Raw genomic sequence first — 16,899 nt, forward strand, 5'->3', positions numbered from 1 at the left:
AGATGATCATGCAACAAGGAAGTGAGAAAACAAATCTCAAGGCTCACATTTAAACATACAAAAAGCCAAGAAGGTGAGTTTCAATATCAAGGACATGAAACAAGTCGCTTAGACCACTTCGTGGAAAAGGTTCAACATATTGAAATAGATACCATGCTAGAGGAGAGAAATTATTTTTTTGGAAACTCTTATATCCCAACTCTTACACTTGAAAGTCAACAAACAAGCTGATGGAGATCAACTTACAATATCCTGGAGTGGGAAGTAGTCCAAAAAATCCATACACCTAAGATATAAGGCACCCAATTATCACATTTGAAATGGAGCCATATGATTTTTTTGGGTGAAAACATAGCAACTTGTAGCCGTGCTTGAACTAGGCAAGAGAGAACTAGACAACTCGAACTTGATGTTTAGCTCTAAAGCCAAGACATCGCACTAAAACAATTCGAACTTAATGTTGAGCTCTAAATCGAAGAAAGTGCATAGAAAACAACTGGAAGGTGAGTTAAACTCCAATTCCAAGACGTAGTGTTGAAGGCAAATCAAACTTGAGGTTGAGCTCGAAAACCAAGAAGTCGTGTGCTAAAACCGATTCGAACTTGAGATTGAGCTCTAAAGACAAGAAGTCACGCTCAAAAGAAATGGTAAGAACACATGTAGAAAACAAAGTCTAAGACCACATTTAAAACATTCATTCAAAACCATGAGTGAGACAAAACTAGGATGCTCATATTGACGGTCTGTCAAGTGTGCCACTGATGGCCGATTTTTGAAAATCACAAAAAAAAAGAAAAAAAAACTTATTTTTCCTCTACCGGAGCCTTGGCGACACTATTGGAAGGCTCGCAACGCCTGGTCAACCTCATGACACCTCTACGAGCATGGCACACCCCCCACCCCCTTCAATTGGCCGGCCTTATCACCCTCACGCCCCTGCTTGTCTATACCCCAGCATAGCCGGTCGCCCTCGGTTTCAGATACCCCTTCTCTCTCTCCCTGTAGTTATTTCCCCGTCGAGCATTGGATGAAATATTCCCCCCCCTCTCTCTCTCTCTCTCTCATTTTCCCTACATAAATCTCTCTAATATCCTCTCTCTCTCTCTCTCTCTCTCTCTCTCTCTCTCTCTCTCTCTCTCTCTCTCTCTCTCTCTCTCTCGCTCTCTCTCTCTCTCTCTCTCACACCCACACCCCCCCCCTACTGGCCACCCTCGTCCAAGCGCAAGCCTCGAGCACTTACCCCGACCCCTCTCTCGCTTTCCCTCTCGCGCTCCCTCTGTGTCCAGCCGCATGTGAACTCCCGCTCTCCTGTATTCTTATCCACATCCCCGCCCCCTCTCACACTCTTCCCCTCTCCCTCTTACCCCCCCTCCCTTGGCCCGCTAATATTCTCCCCCCCCCCTCTCTTCCCCACCTGCTCGCCTCACCCTCCCCTCGGCCTCATTACCCCCCTCCCTTGGCCCGCTATCCCCACCCTCTATCCTCCCCACACCATTGACTTCTGTGGGCCTCCTCTCATCCTTGAAACACCATGCAAGACAAAGAATAAGACACCCCCCCCCCCCCCCCCCCCCTCACACACTCTCCTCCCCTCCATGGTGGGCACCCGCCATATGGATTTCCTCTCTCTCTCCTATCCACGCCACCTCATCCCCTTCTCTCTCTCTCTTCCATTTCAGCTTGAAGGTGCAACGCAAATTACGGATGCACACCCACACCACACACTCACTTACCCTCACCCTCTCCCTCCCTCAAACTCCACCTCCCACCTCCAATCCCCTCTCCCCCCCCTCGCGCTCTGTTACAGCTCCAGCCCGCCCGCCATCTCTCTCTCTCTCTCCCTCTCGGCCTGCATACGCGCAACGCAGAACTTCTCTCTCTCTCTCTCTCTCTCTCTCTCTCTCTCTCTCTCTCTCTCTCTCTCTCTCTCTCTCTATCTATCTATCTACACACACACACACACACACACACACACACACACCATCCCCCCCCCCATCCCCCATCTTCACGTAGCTGCCGCTGCTGGCCGCCAACACAAAGAAAAAAAAAACATATATAATATATACATTATATAGTTAAACCCCATTCCCATGAACACACACATTTCACACCTATCTACACTCACGCATGCGCACCCGCATATACATATATACGCACACATCTGTCCACACGCACATACGTACACACACGCATATACGCACTACAAATACAAAAAAAACGAAGAATTTCACGGGTACGATGACAACGAAAAAGAAGGAGGACTCAAATCACGCACGACCAACAACAAAAAGAGGAAATGCGCCGAAGGCATGCCCTGACTGACCCCAAAAAGAAGTATGTGCTACACCGACGCACCGGCAACATACCATTTGCCGAAAACATGCAACCACGACGCCAATTTCAGTAATTTATAGGGTATTTTCATCATTTTTCCAGCTTTCACCCAAGCCATTGTAAAAATCGCACTTTGTAAATTTTCTCTCTCTAGGTGATGGTCACAGAGGCCTACCTAGAGATTCTCATCTTTTAATAACCTCCCAAAACAAAGCAAGGGTCAACCACACCTAGCCCACCACTTGCTTTGTCTCCCCGATTAAGCTTACCCTAATCACACCAAGATTACCATAATCTAAGCAGCCAACACCTATAAATTGGCACTTATGAGAAGTCAGCACTTGGTAGAGTGTAGTGGGAAGAGTTGACACTATCACCATCACGGGGAGGGGGCTTGTGTGTTGGGTTTTCCTTGAGAATTGCACCGTGCTAAGGGAGCCACGTCCATCTCTCGACTCCAATTGTCGATGCACATACGTATACACGATCTTGTTAGAAAGATTTACAATCATTGAGTCATCTTAGAGAACGCACCAAGTAGTTTGCACCATCTTTTTCTCCCTACCTCTCTATCACCACGGCAAGCCATTTTTAAATATTGGAGAAGTAATTCTCCCTCACACCCCCGAGGGTTTCAATCATTTGCAAATCTCTCTCTCTTGCTCTCCCTCTCTCTCTCTCTCTCTCTCTCTCTCTCTCTCTCTCTCTCTCTCTCTCTCTCTCTCCCTCCCTCTCCGTCTCCGTCTCTCCGTGTGTAATTTTGCGGTGTTCATATCATCGTGGTTTGCGTCCTAGCCGCTCAAAGCTAGGTGGTGCCCCCTGTTCGCTTTACCGTTGACAGGCTCGAGGCGCGCCATTCGGCCCCCGACGTTTTAGAGGCCGTCGGGGTTCGGGGTTCGCTTTGCTCCCGTCATTTGGTACCCCTACGGAGAAGGGCTTTCTAAGACCCTTAAATTTACAATGCTGAAAGTGACGCCCACTATCAATCATGGACGATCAATCATGGACGAATGGCTGGAGGAATTTTCTAACTGGAGGACGGAAGAAGAGGAGACGAAGGAGGGACTAGCCACCTTCATTGAAGTACTACTGCCAGGCTACATCGTCGTCAGTATTCAAGAGGTAAACTCTCCATCTCGTGTTGCTCGTTCTAACCATAAATTGAGAGCATCAGGTGGGAGGTCGGTGAAGTGCCATCACTGTTGTCAATCAAGACACACTGTCAATGAGTGCTAGCAACGAAGGCAGCGAAAGAGCTGAAATCGTCTACATTGACATTCATTGCGAAGAAGTCATTCACATCAAAGAAGGGAAGAAAACGGTGAGGCCTCTTTTCCCTAAAGAAACTGCAGTCAAAGTTATAACTCCAAAGTGGCCTAAAGGGGCTACGTGAGCCAAAGGTAAGGAGAAGTTAAGCCAGTTTGGAAACACATGACCCCAAAGGGAGAAGCATCTGGCCAAGCAAGTGCTTCAAGCTCAGAAAGTTAGGTTGTACCTAGCTTGCCAAACAGGAAGTCATTCGAAGCTAAGCGACGGAAGGTCGCCTACCGATTTGCACGACGCATGCGAGTGCTACCAATCCACTTCAACAATCCTGAAGAAGAAGTAGTAAGAAGATTCCCATGTCCTAGGGAAGAGTGGTTCGGCTACTAGTCTCGCTGTTTTGGAAGATGAGTGGAGGATCTTCCTCCTCTCCCTGTACAACTTATCCTGAAGAAGCTCTCTACCATGGGTGAAACCCAGTGGGCCGGGGACGAGTTGCAACTAAATGGAGTAGAATTTATGCAACACGCCAAATACAGAAATTACCTGCAATTGCTACTAGCCAAGAGGCTGGGAGTGGTCAGACGCGTCGCCATCACCCCGTACGTGCTGAGCGACAAAGGAAAGGTAGAGCCCACGAAAGGCAACGACCTCTTGTGGATGTGCTGACTCATCAACACTGGCACGGTAAGAGTATAAGTAAGTATTCCACCCTCTGTGCATGATGGAAAACGGGTCGATGGCATTCCCGTTCAGATTCCTGCAGCATATGCATGCGAATATCTATGTAGATAGGAAAGTCTTTTACCAATAGATGATCGTATACCTATTCAGTGCGGTGGTACTAGGAGAAATCCTCAATTCCCCGAACCCTATCATTCTCCCCATATTGGATTACCATCATTCCTTTAATGTTTCTAACTTTATCCTATTTTAACCTATATATCCACCCACCCTTGTAAAAAGACGCTATGAGCCTCTACTATTGTTAATGTATTAGGGGGAAAAAAAAGGGTTTGTAATTTCGTGAGTCACTACCATGGAAAGTGTTTCTTTCCCCACGTTCAGTGGAAATAAGGGAGAGGATCTCAACACCGAATTTTTGGATGATTTCGACATTGCTTGTGTCATCTCCAACAAAGACGACGACACTTCACGACTTAGAATTTTTTCTCTACTGATGAAAGTAGAGGCCAAGTCCTGGTATAATGCGTTGCCCGAGGCTACCAAGAATGCATGGGATGTGTTAAGAGCTGCTTTTGTAAAGAGGTTTGGTGGAGGCACAACCTCGGAGAAGCTATGGCAGCTACTGACAGAATTCAAGCAGGGAGGTCTGCTGAAGTATGCCACCTACGAGTCCAAATTTGTGGACTTATGGGAGAGATGGGTTGCCTCACTGGAGGAAGGCTAAGGAGCGCCTAATTTCCTAAAGAAGGACCGTTTCATTGCTGGTCTATGGTCGCCGCTTAGAGAGAAGGTAGGGAAGGTTTCCTACAACATATGAGTTGGCAGTCAAAGTAGCTCGTCTTAAAGACAAGAAGATGCACATGCAAGCAAGAGTAAACGAGTCAGAGGAAACAAACTCGGACCGACCAACCCCGGTGACTGCAACAGCCAATCATAGAGTCCAACCGCAGGAGGCATCAGAAGAGCAGCAAGGCCTGTTGAGTTGCATCACCACCCAACTAGAGAGTTTATCCGTGCATCTGGTGCAGCAAGGGCAAGCACCTGGTAGGAATCCAGAACAAGGAAGAGGACAACGAAGGCAGAACCAAGAGTACCACTATTACAACTGCGGGGAAGATGGCCATGTAATGTACTACTGCCCACACCCGAGGAGGCAGAATTTCAATAGAGGGGGGAGACAGAATCAGATCTCTCCGCCAAGAGCAAGACCACCACCACCTAGGAAACCAGGACCGATCCCACCGGTCCGAATCCTTCGACCACCTGTACAACAACAACCACCACCCCAACCTCTCATTCCGCCACTACCCCCACCACCTGCTGTGCACCAAGCGATGAGTGTTATTAGCTTGGAGGCTAAAGGGAAGGCAAAGGTAGAAGAATCATTTCGAGAGAAGCACAAAGGGAAAGCGAAGGTAGAAGAAGTGGATGCTATGGGAGTGAAGCGTGCCAGGCATGAAGAAGCATCTCAAAGAGAAGAGAAGATGAAAGGGAAGGCCGAGTCTAGCAAGCAAGCAGCTAAACCACGACGGAAGATAGACATCGTGGACTTCTCACTAGGTGAGTATGCAAAACCCTATGACTTAGTTCAGGATGTGTTAATGCAAGTCCTAAAGATAACTTGGCCCCAATTACTCCACCTTGCACCAAGGATGAGGAGGCAATGGATAAAAATGGTAAGTACCAAGAAATCAAGGCCTAGGATAGCTGAGGCTATCTCTGGAAGGGATCTCGACGACATCCTACCAACCATGGACGCTCACATCAAGGGGCAATGAATCTCAAACATCTACATAGATGGTGGTGCGCAAATATGCGTCATGAGTGAAAAGATGATGCACCATCTAGGTCTAGAGGTAAGTAGGCCAGCACCCTGCCGAGCCAAGATGGAAAACAATGTAAGAGTGAAATGCATGGGCATTGTAAATGCGGTCAAAATAAAAGCATTCAATACGGAAGTGGAGGTAGACATCTTCGTCATGCCACACAAAGGGGAGGGCTACCCCATCATTCTTGGGAGTCTTTGGCTTATGGCTATGGAAGCTAAACAAGACTGGAGCACCGGGATGATTCAGATGAAGGACGCTAAAGGGAAGTCCATATTCTATGACATGAGGACTGGAAAGCAGCGCAACATGATCTTGGAGGCTTCAGAAGATGAGTCCACTAGCGACTATTCGTCTACCTCAGGAGAAGATACGACCCCCACCGACGAGCATCGAAGTGATGGGGGTCATTCTTAAAGACCCAAAAAGATTGACACAATCTGAAACACCCCCGACAAACCAAGAGGGATCATCAGGTATGCAGCCCTTGGAGGATGCAGGTAAGTTACAAAAAATGCTCTCAAATGAGTTAACCAATGAAGAAAGGAAGGAGTATGTCTCCATGCTAGGTAACTTCACTACTTTGTTCATTGATGTCTATGATAAGATCATAGGAATTACAGTAGTGCAACACCACATAAAACTCAAGGAAGGCAGTAAATGCGTAGTACAAAAGCACAGAAGACTTGGAGTAATCTAACAAGAGGCACTACTTAGAGAAGTGAGAAGTTTGCTACAAGAAGGTTTCATCTACCCTGTCCAAGACTCAGAATGGGTCTCCCCAGTAGTAGTCACACCAAAAAAAAGGTAAGTGGAGAGTCTGTGTGGATTATAAACCCCTCAATGTAGCCACAAAGAGGGATCACTTTCCCCTCCCATTCCAGAATGAAATACTCAATGAAGTGGCAGGTCACGAATGATACACAGTGTGCGACGGCTACTCAGGATACTTCCAGATTAGCATTGCGGAGGAAGATAAGAAGAAGAAAACCTTCATCACACCCTGGGGATGCTTTGCTTACAGAGTGATGTTGTTTGGCCTCACTAATGCCCCGGTCACATTTCAACGCCATGTGACTTTTTTTTTCAACCCTACTTTGGAACATCAATACGGGTTTTCATAGATGATTTTTGCATCTATAGTTCACGAGCCCTTCATTTAAGCAAAGTCTATGATGGCTTAACCAGACTGCAAACCTTGGGTGGCCAGCTCAACGTGGATAAGTGTCACATTGGTGAAAGCAAAGTCGCTCTCCTTGGTCATGTAATTTCAACAAAAGGGATCGAGGCTGACCGTAGCAAGATTCAAGCCCTGGTATCTTTGTTGTCACCCATCACTACTAAGCAGCTGGTTTCTTTCCCTCAGAAGGTAAGATACTTAAGCAGGTTCATTCACTTGCTATCTCAAGTGGTCCTTCCCCTACAACAACTCACCCAGAGGGATGTCTTCTCATGGAGTGAATGAGCAGCAGTTTACTGAGGTAAAGCAAATCCTAGCTAAGCTTCCCACTATTTCACCTCCTAAGTAGGATGAGCCATTTTATGTGAACCCTAGTGTGGGAAGTGATACACTCAGAGCCATGCTAATGCAAAAGTACCCCAAAAGTTCTTTCATACGTCCTATTTACTTCTCTAGTCGGGTCATGACCCCGTCAGAAAAGGGATTTACAAAAGTAGAACACATGGTTCTGGCACTAATGTTTGCTACCACAAAGTTCCGCTCCTATCTCCTACCTAGACCTTTTGTAATCCTAATAGTGGAAGAGGTTTTCCCATATGTAATGCGACACATGGATGTATCATCTAGGATCTCAAAGTGGTTAATTAGATTACAAGAGTTTGACTACACCATGTAAGTAGAAAACTCCACCAGGGATAGTTTGGCAGGAATTCCCACTCATCGCCATTATGAGAAGAAGCTGAAGGTCAACATGGAAACAAAGGAAGAAGCACCAATGGTAGAGAGTCCTAGGCTAGAAAGAGCTCACTCTCTTTTCTTTGACGGAGCATACAAGAGAACAATGGATCAGTCTGCAGCAGGCATAGTCATTTTCAATGAACAGTAAGAAGAATGTTCTCCATTGGGCAGTTATTACACTCCCACTCCAACAATGAAGTAAAATATACAACCCTAATTCTTGGGTTGGAACAATGTATTTCACAAGGAATTCAGCGCCTAAATGTGTTTGGCGATGCTTTGCTTTTGATAAAGCAGATCAATGGCACCTGGGTTTGTGAGAATCAGGTTTTACTTGGTCAAGTCCGCCAACTTAAGGACCTTCTAAAGAATTTTGAAGCAATGAAGCTATTTCATGTCCCCATAGCAGAAAATCAAGAGGCAGATGCTCTAGCCAAAGAAAGAATACAAGACGTTCCCGTAGGAGCCATCAAACTGAAGCTACCCCTCTTTCAAGGTAGTGATGCTATGCCTGATGTCGTCAGTTTTTTAGATACGGGAGAATGTCCGAAAGGATACACCAAAGGCCAGAAACAGTGGTTCGTAAGGAAGGCTACTAGGTACCGCCTTGTATTGTAAGAGCAAGGATCAAATTCTCAGGCGGCCAACCTCCAGTGAGATCATAGAGGTAATTTCAAGTTGCCATGATGGCATCTGCGGTGGTCATTTTGCTCTAGATATCACCAGTAGGAAGATTCTACAAGCAGGATACTCTTGGCCTATCTTGAACAGGGATGTACACCATTGGTGTAAAACATGTAAGGCTTGTCAAGTGGCCTGTGATCACACATTAACCTACGAGCCATAAACTCCTATCATCTCATATGGTCCATTTGAAAAATGGGGAATAGATGCAATTGGTCCTTTACCAAGGACCCAATCATGTAAATTTTACATCATAGTGGGTGTAGACTACATGACTCGATGGGTAGAAGCAACAGCCACCACCCGCATTACAGCTCAAGAGGTAGCAAAGTTCATTTTTGAGCATATCTGTTGCCGTTTTGGCACTCCTCTTGAGATAATATCAGATAGAGGACCGGGATTCAGAGGAGATTTGGTGGGAGAACTGATGAAGAAGTTAGGCATCACACGCCGACATTCCACACCATATTATACACAATGCAATGGTCTGGTAGAGGAGGTAAACGAAATGATTTGCAAAATCATCACAAAGCAGGTGAACAATCACACAAGGGAATGGGATAAACATCTCATGGCAACTCTTTGGGCCTACAGAACAACGTTCCAAACATCACTAGGTTTCACCCTTTTCCATTTAGTTTATGGGAAGGAGGCAATTCTACCCATTGAGGTACAGATAGCTAGCTTACGAGTCTTGGCTAGCTAGATACATCATCGGATTGTAAATCTCCGAAACCAAATCTTGGATCTGGAGAGACTCCAACTAGATAGGGAAGAAGCAATCACTCACTATGCAGCGCAGGCAGAACGACGTCCGCTCACTTTCAATCAAGGGCTTAAAGGAAAGGGAGTGGAAAAAGGTATGCTGGTGCTGAGATACGACAACAGATTCGACACCAGGAAGGACAAGAAATTTCAACCCAGATGGGGAGGGCCGTTCATCATCAAGAAACTCTATGACAACGGCAGCTATAAGCTGATGGAAGCAGATGGGAGAATTCCCAAGACTAGGGTTAACGGACGGAGACTGAAAAGGTATTTTCTTAGGTTTAATCCAGAATTCATGCTAGACATTCCGGAAGAGGGAGAACCCTCTAACTCCACAGCTGAAGATGTAGAGGAAGGGCTAGAAGCATGAATGCCCTCTAGCCAAAGGGAGAGGGCTAACGATGGCTGATTTTTGAAAATCACAGAAAAAAAAGAAAAAAACTTATTTTTCCTCTACCGGAGCCTTGACAACACCTGGTCAACCTCATGACACCTCTACGGGCATGGCACCCCCCCCCCCCCCCCCCCTTTGATTGGCCGGCCTTAACCCTCATGCCCCCGCTTGTCTATACCCCATCCTAGTCGGCCGCCCACGGTTTCAAATACCCCTTCTCTCTCTCTCTCTCCCTGTAGTTATTTCCTCGGCGGGCATCGGATGAAATATTCCCTCCCTCTCTCTCTCTCTCATTTTCCCTACATACCTCTCTCTAATATACTCTCTCTCTCTCTCACCCCCCCCCCCCTACTGGCCACCCTCGGCCAGGTGCAAGCCTCGAGCACTCACCTCGACCCCTCTCTTGCTTTTCCTCTCGCGCTCCCTCTGTGTCAAAGAGCCGCATGTGAACTCCCGCTCTCCCGTGTTCTTATCCACACACCCCCCCCCCCCTCTCACACTCTTCCCCTCACCCTCTTACCCCCCCTCCCTTGGCCCGCTAATATTCTCCCCCCCCCCCCCTCTCTTCCCCACCCGTTTGCCTCACCCTCCCCTCGGCCTCATTACCCCCCTCCCTTGGCCCGCTATCCCCACCCTCTATCCCCCCCACACCATTCACTTCTCCCCCTCCTCTCATCCTTGAAACACCATGCAAGACAGAGAATAAGACACCCCCCCCCCCCTCACACACTCTCCTCCCCCCCATGGTGGGCACCCGCCATATGGATTCCCTCTCTCTCTCTCCTATCCACGCCACCTCATCCCCTTCTCTCTCTCTCTTCCATTTCAACCCGAAGGCACAACGCAAATTACAGATGCACACCCACACCACACACTCACTCACCCTCACCCTCTCCCTCCCTCACACTCTCTCTCCCACCTCCAATCCCTTCTCCCCCCCTCACGCTCTGTTACGGCTCCAGCCCGCCCACCATCTCTCTCTCTCCCTCTTGGCCTATACAGGCGCAACGCAGAACTTCTCTCTCTCTCTCTCTCTCTCTCTCTCTCTCTCTCTCTCTCTCTACACACACACACCCCACGCATACACACACACACACACACACACACACAAACCATCCCTCCCCCACCCCTCATCTTCACGTACCTGCCCGCTGGCCGCCAACATAGAAAATAAAATAAAATAATAAAAAACATATATAATATATACATTATATAGATAAACCCCGTTCCCATGCACACACACATTTCACCCCTATCTACACTCACGCATGCGCACCCGCATATACATATATACACACAAATCCGCCCACATGCACATACATTCACACACACATATACGCACTACAAATACAAAAAAAACGAAGGATTCCACGGCTACGACGACAACAAAAAATAAGGAGGACTCAAATCACGCGCCGCCAAGAACAAAAAGAGGAAATATGCCGAAGGCATGCCCCGGCCGACCCCGAAAAGAAGTACGCGCTACACCGACGCACCGGCAACACACCATTTTCCGGCAACACGCAACCACATTGACAATTTCAGTAATTTATAGGGTATTTTCATCATTTCTTCAGTTTTTACCCAAGCCATTGTAAAAATCCCACTGTAAATTTCCTCTCTCTAGGTGATGGTCACAAAGGCCCACCTAGAGATTCTCATCTTTTAATAACCTCCCAAAACAAAGCAAGGGTCAACCACACCGGGCCCACCACTTGCTTTGTCTCCCCGATTAAGCTTACCATAATCACACCAGGATTACCATAATCCAAGCAGCCAACACCTATAAATTGGCACTGAGAAGTCACTATCGGGGGGGCGGGGGCAGTTCATGAGAAGTCAGCACTTGGTAGAGTGTAGTGGGAAGAGTTGATACTATCACCATCACAGGGAGGGGGCTTGTGTGTTGGGTTTTCTTTTAGAATTGCACCATGCGAAGGGAGCCATGTCCATCTCTCGACTCCAATGGTCGATGCACATACGTATACACGCTCTTGGTAGAAAGATTCACAATCATTGAGTCGTCTTAGAGAATGCACCAAGTAGTTTGCACCATCTTTTTCTCCCTACCTCTCTATCACCACGGCGTGCCATTTGTAAATACTACAAAAGTAATCCTCCCTCACACCCCCGAGGGTTTTCATCATTTGAAAATCAATCTCTCTCTCTCTCTCTCTCTCTCTCTCTCTCTCTCTCTCTCTCTCTCTCTCTCGCCGTGTGTAAGTTTGCGGTGTTCATATCATCGTGGTTTGCGTCCTAGCCGCTCAAAGCTAGGTGGTGCCCCCTATTCGCTTTATCGTTGACATGGCTCGAGGCGCGCCATTTGGCCCCCGGCGTTTTAGAGGCCATCGGGGTTCGAGGTTCGCTTTGCTCCCTTCACCGCCTATGTATGGAAGAAGAATGAGAACTGCAAGATGGCTCCGAGGCGGTTTCAACATCGGTAGGTTTTGTAGAGAGTGGACATAGCACAATAGAGCCAAGGGTGATATGGGATGTGGTGGCAACTTGGTGGCCAACAATACAACCAATGCTCTAACATTAGGCTTGATGTTACTTCAATCAAAAAGCCAACTCGATCTACCATTAGGCTTGATGTTACTTCCAATAGAAAAGCCAACTTGAACATGAGCTCGAGGCTAGATTGTACAAACCAAAACACTTGAGGTCGAGGCTAGATCATTTTCACCACAAAAATCAACTCTGCCTTTAAGCTCCACCCCTAGATGAAAAGATCCAAATTCCACATTGTAGGCTGCAAGAAATGAGCCCATACACTTTTTGTAAAGCTGTCACATTTAATGCATATACTTTTCAACCTACTAATTCAAAATTCAAAATAAGTGTTTGCATTTGACGATCCGTCAAGTTCACCGTTAATGCTGCCGCCATCACGTCGCCTGCTTCGTTTCTGAGTAGCCTCCCTCTTTGTCTATGAGGAACCTCCTTAACCTGGGAGCCTCTGCCGCCGGGGGCATCCTACCTGTGAGTAAACTGCTCAAAACCCTCTGAAGGCAGTCAACCTTTAGCTACAAACCCTGCTCGTCGACCTTGTTGAGAGTGTCAAAGAGGGTGGGGATGTTGAGAGCTTGCGCCAGGCGCATTCTACCTGGGTAAACTATTTCAAGGTCAAGCTGAGAACCCTCTGGAGGCAGTCAACCTTGAGCTCAAAAGCCTTCTTGTCGATCTTGTCGAGTGGGGCTACTTTTGAGCCACCATAGCCAGCCTTTGAGTATCATTCTTGCTCTCCTGCTTGGTTATCCCGAGAGAGCTCAGAACCCTGTTTGTTGACCTTGTTGCGGCAGTCAAAGAGGGCGGATATGTGAGGCTAGCTTTGGGATGTATTCCTGTACCTTGCCCATGCTTTTGAGCTGATCATCCATGGAGAAGAAGGTAGCAGTAGAGGCGAACATGGAGAGGCAGGCCAGCACCAGGCAAGGGAGCCGTCATAGCCAGCCTTTGAGTATCATTCTTGCTCTCCTGCCTGGTTATCCCGAGAGAGCTCAGAACCCTATTTGTTGACCTTGTTGCGGCAGTCAAAGAGGGCGGAGATGTGAGGCTAGATTTGGTGATGGCTTCATGTACCTTGCCCATGATTTTGAGCTGATCATCTATGGCGAAGAAGGTAGTAACAGAGGCGAACATGGAGAGGGAGGCCGGCACCAGGCAAGGGAGCAAGTGAGGAGGTTGCTTTGGGAAATGGCGGTGAAGTTGACACTGTGGAACTATATGGCGTATAGTGACAACCGTGCCATTTTATTAGTATAACATAACATTTATAAAATGTTATGCAGAGAAACTACTAGTGTTGGACATATTAGAGAGCTTTCGCACTTCCTGTACAGCTGGTAACCCACCAATGCCAGATGCTAATTCAGCTTGGAGGAAGGGAAGACGACACAACTCCAAAACCTTTCCTAGACTCATTGATGCAAGCATAGAAGCATTTGTACAGAATGCACTCATGCCTACTATTACGGTCTTTTGGATTGACTTGTCAAGGCTAGAAAAACGAGGGCATCTTGATCATGTCATCAGTCAAGAAGCTCAGATTGAACGTGTAGTCCAGATTCTGGGTCATCAAACCAAGAAAAATCCATGCATAGTGGGAGAGCTAGGCTAGGATGGGCAAGACTGCCATTGTTGAAGGGATGCGCAGAGGATCGTAAGGGGACTCCACTCTATTTTCTATTCAGAATTTTTTTCACTAAGATGGGGTGTAGGCTCGAACTTAAGTTCAAGATTCCACCTCATCTTGGTGCATAACGCCATCTCAGTGTAGGCTCGAACTCATCCACCCCATCTTGGTGCATAACACGATGAGTAGGTAGCCTAGTGGAGGCTTGCAGGCTCAAACTTAAGTTTGAGTCTCCACCCCATCTTGGTGCATAACACCATGAGTAGGTATTCTAGTGGAGGCTTGAACTTAAGTTCTAGCCTACCTTCAACATTGATACAATGAGCTCGACCTTCACGTTCGAGCTCCCACGTCACCTAGGTGAAGGATGAGCCCATTTCTTTCTCATGTCATTTTCCACTAGGGTGGGGTACAATCTTGATTGAGTATCCACCCTACCCAGATGGAAGTCCACGCATTGGTTGCTCCATGCATTTTGCACCAGTTTTGTATTAAGATGGTCTTTAGGTTCAATCTTAAGCTAGAGCTTCCAACCAGCTTGGTGTCAAGAATCAACCAACCAGCTTGGTGCCAAGAATCAATATGCTAAAACTTAAGTGATCCTTCAAGGTTGAGCTTTCTCTCACTCTTTTTTTGGCACACATAGAGAGAAGGGTTTCATTACCTTTAACTCACAATTCAAGGTGCTTCCCATAATTACCTCATATCTTGACAATGATGAAGAGTCCAATCTCTTCGGGAATGAGATTAAAATACACCCTATGATTTTTTAATAAAAGTTGTATGGTCTTCTATCTAAAGAAAATACACCATATTACATATAATCAATACCACCATAGTCTCAAAAATTTGAAGTCTCTCATTTTTTCCCAAATTCCCTTCATCTTTAATTTTAGACGAATTTCATTTTATTCTCTTGGAGTTCTTCAACTTTTTGAAATTCTCTGTATCTAAGTTATAAGTCATGAGACTCAGATACACTCTATGATATGTCATCAAATCCTTATAGTCTTTTATCTAAACAAAATTATACACCATATTACATACAATAAATACTATCATAGTGGCAGTCTATTTGTCAAAAGCTAGGCACAAATTGTGTTTCATTTTCTTGAATTTCTCATTTTTGTCCTATTCTTGAACTTCTTGTACGACCAATTTTGTTTTATTCTCTTGAAACTCTTCAAGATTCTCCTTATCTTGTAGTGCCTATTTTACAAATTTTCTGTCAAAGCCTGCTGCTTATTGCTAACAAAAAGATAATTAGGCTATTACTAGTCAAATGCTTCTTATTAGAGTAGACCAAATTTAACTAAGATTGCAAACCCCAATTTAAAAATGGGACTTGAATAAATCCCAAAATTCCTAAATTGGAATTATTCCTAGAAATGGTTTTCAAGCACTGTCAGGAGAAGAGGATTTGTCTCAATCCATTTAAATCTATTTTCCTAGTCTGGAAAGGACAGCTACCGAGACATGTAGTACCCAATGGAATAGAAATGGCCAAAAACAAGATTCAGTGTGTTCAGCAGGCCAAGGCGCCCAGTAATGCATATGAGTTAAGTTCTTTCTTGGGATATATTAAATTTTATAGAAGGTTTGTGCATAAATTTGCCTCCCAAGCTTTACCACTATATGAGCTCACAAAGAAAACCAGCAAGTTCAATTAGACTGCTGAGTGTGAGGAAAGTTTCCAGATCTTAAAAAATGCCATTATCAGTAAAACACTCCTTCGGCAACCAAATTGGGATGTCATTTTCCATGTACATGTGGATGCTTTGGGATCGGCGATGGGAGCGATACTAGCCCAGCCAGATGGAAGGACTGACTATCCTGTTTATTTCGCTAGTCGCAGATTCAGTCAGGCTGAACAAGGTTATACAACCACTGAACGAGAAGCTCTAGGGATTTTTTTTAGTGCTAAAAAATTCAGGCATTATGTGCTAGGTTAACTGTTTCATTTCTATGTGGATCATCAGGCTCTCCTATTCTTGATTAATAAAGTCATTATTCAAGGCATGCTAATACGGTGGATGATGTTCCTTATGGAATTTGATTTTTGGATTTTCCATAAACCTGGCAAGAACCACTATGGCGCTGATTTTCTCTCTAGGAGTACGGAGGGCTATTTTGAAGTGTCTTTAAGGGACGAACCAGTGGATGCTAAATTGTTTCAGCTGGAAGCGACAGAATCAGTTGATCCTGAATTATATGAAGTATATCAGTTTCTTCCTCAAGGTGCTTTCCCGGATGACTCAAAGAAAAACCTGAAGAAGGCTTTGGTCATCAAAAGCTTAAAGTTCACCATCATTGGGGGTTCACTCTACTGATTATGTGTTGATGGTACTCTTCCTCGATGTGTGCCTATGGAAGGGAGAATGCAAGTCATCTCAGAGGTGCATAATGGAGAATTTGGTGGACACTTTTCTACTAATGTGACTTACAAGAAGATTTTGCAGGCTGGTTTACGGTGGCAAACACTGATATCTGATGTTAGAGGCTTTTGTAAAACTTGTGACATATACCAAAGAATGGGTAGACCCACAGCTACAAACATGACTCCCTTAACACCAGTACAACCCTTGGGTGTTTTCATGAAATGGGGTTTGGATTTTATGGGACCTTTCAAGAAGGTTACTCCCGGGAAGAATAGGTATATAGTAATGGCCACCTGCTATGTAACCAAGTGGGTAGAAGCTAAGGTTCTTCTTGACAACACAGCCAAATCCACTGCAAGATTTTTATTTGAGAATATTGTCTGTCACTATGGATGTCCTGTGGAGATAAAATCAGACCAAGGGGGGACACACTTCATCAATGACACTATGGAGATCCTTTTGGATATGCTTTCAGTCAAGCATTGGAAATCCACACCTTATTATCCTAGATG

General features: G+C 45.9%; 1 pseudogene; it reads right to left on the reverse strand.

Moving 5' to 3' along the window:
- Positions 1 to 438: 438 nt before the first annotated feature.
- Positions 439 to 13,516, reverse strand: LOC147446185 (uncharacterized; annotated as a pseudogene).
- Between the last annotated feature and the right edge of the window lie 3,383 nt (positions 13,517 to 16,899).

Source organism: Adiantum capillus-veneris, chromosome 12 (genome assembly GCF_014529385.1).
Source record: "Adiantum capillus-veneris isolate H3 chromosome 12, ASM1452938v2, whole genome shotgun sequence".
In the NCBI taxonomy this organism is placed as follows: domain Eukaryota; kingdom Viridiplantae; phylum Streptophyta; class Polypodiopsida; order Polypodiales; family Pteridaceae; genus Adiantum; species Adiantum capillus-veneris.